The sequence below is a fragment of the Drosophila willistoni genome, assembly GCF_018902025.1.
Source record: "Drosophila willistoni isolate 14030-0811.24 chromosome 2L unlocalized genomic scaffold, UCI_dwil_1.1 Seg168, whole genome shotgun sequence".
Classification (NCBI taxonomy): Eukaryota; Metazoa; Arthropoda; class Insecta; order Diptera; family Drosophilidae; genus Drosophila; species Drosophila willistoni.
The window spans coordinates 4,505,751-4,507,751 of record NW_025814047.1 but is presented as its reverse complement, the minus strand read 5'-3'; positions in this window follow the sequence as shown (position 1 = coordinate 4,507,751).

Here is a 2,001-nt window from a genome sequence, read left to right as displayed (position 1 = left end):
CTAAGAAGGAGGAGCAGAAGATGGAGAAGGAGACACACAATTTGTATTCTGCAGAAACGGATAGATAGACAGACATGACTGTGGACCTGGGGCCTTGTCTTTGCCTTGTCTAATGTTGCCTACCTATGCACGTTTGGCAGGTGCGAGTTGTGTGGCATTGGCCAATGGGTATGGGGTGTTTTGCGATTGGGAATGAGAAGAGGAAATGTGCCTGTTCCTGTGCTGATTGTCGTTCTGTTGATCTGTGTTTTCACTTAGATATTGGCCGGGGGGCTTGGGCGATAACCATACGAGTAGGATTCCGTGTGTGTGTGGATTTGTACACCGATACAGGAAGTTTGTTTGTGGCCAAGTTTGCCGAGCACGGAGCATGGAAAAATGATGGGAATGGCAATCGAAAAAAGAAAAAAAAAAACAGAAAAAAAGGAAAGCGTATGCTATGTGAATTGGCTATGGAAACTTCTGCCGAAGGCTCTACAAGGATGTTGGGCATTCGAGATATCAAGCAAGCAATTGCTTTAAATTGAATTTTCTATTTGTTCAGTCTTCGATATGTTTGGTAATACTCAATGCTCACACTCACACTCTCAACATGGTAACATTTATTCTTTTCTTCGGGCTGCAAAAACCTAAGTAAGCATCTGTAGTTGCAGTTTAATGGCAATATGATGAAGAGAAACACAAGCTGAGAGGTAACTGAATACAGAGTATAATCAATTTTTAATTGGTGTTAGGTATATGAAATCATAAAATGAAATGCCTTCAGCGTTTACGTGTCTTACACACTTACAAGAAACAAGTAATAAAACGAAAGAACATACATACATACATACATATATGGGCCTCCATTTCAAACTAAACGTTTACATAATCTTTAAGACATTCATTTGGTTCAAGTGGGCCCTAAAATTATTAATGAGAGTACAATTTGAAATTATATTAATATTATTTCAAAATGAATCTCTTCGTGTGAATTCCTTGGAAAATGGTTAAAGCGTTTGGCATAATAATATTGCTTTTAGCCTTGGGCTAAATGGTTTAAAATGAGAGATAAAATCAGATAAAGTACAAAGTACATTACAGAGTCTTCAATAACATCACAACCTGTGCTTGGGGCATGGGCGTATTACACATAAGCAATGCTTAAATTATTAGAGAAAGTATTAAATTAATCCAAAGAATATGTCACCAAGTAATTTAATCGTTTAAAAAACTGTTTTAAAAAATGGAAACATTTTTGTTTTATGTAAACAGCTATAATTGTGGGAATGAGTTGATAAAAAGACAAATATTGGTTGATGGAATTGAAACTCAGTCAAAAAAACGTCGGATAAAAAGATCGCCTAAAGGTCAATTGACAGACAATGAAAACTTAACAATCAGGCTGTAATCTCATGTGCTTTTCTTTAAAATGGACAAGACACCCGTCAAGAAAATGCATTCAGGCAATTTTTGAGTTATCTACAACTCACCGATATGTTCAGAATTTTCGAATAACACCATTTAAAAGTTCATCTCCCAGTACTAATGCAACGAGAAAGTATTTCCTTCCACTGTCTTGTAATCATAGAAAAAGGAAAAGAAATACCATTTAAACGCCACCAAATTTGGATTATTGGTGGTCTTTACTTGGAGAAGTACAATAACATCAAGCAGATGCCTAGTAACCATAAAGTGGTTTCACCACCAAGTGAAAATACTTTACTATGCATGGCTATGGTTATTGGATACATTTTTGAAAGTACGGAAGTAAAATGAATAAGGAAAATGCTTTAAGCGCCGGTGTCAATCACATCTCCTAAGAGATCGAAAAGTCACAATCGTCAATTATGCAAAAGGCTGATGGCGCTATTGGAATGTGGACTTAAGAGGAAGATAAAACTTTTTAAAACTTAAATAAAATAAAAAATAAAACTAAATTTATATTGACTTGGAAGAAGAAACCAAGAAAAAATGGAGCAATAAAATCTAATCTAGCCCTTCGTGTTTATTTATCCGTTT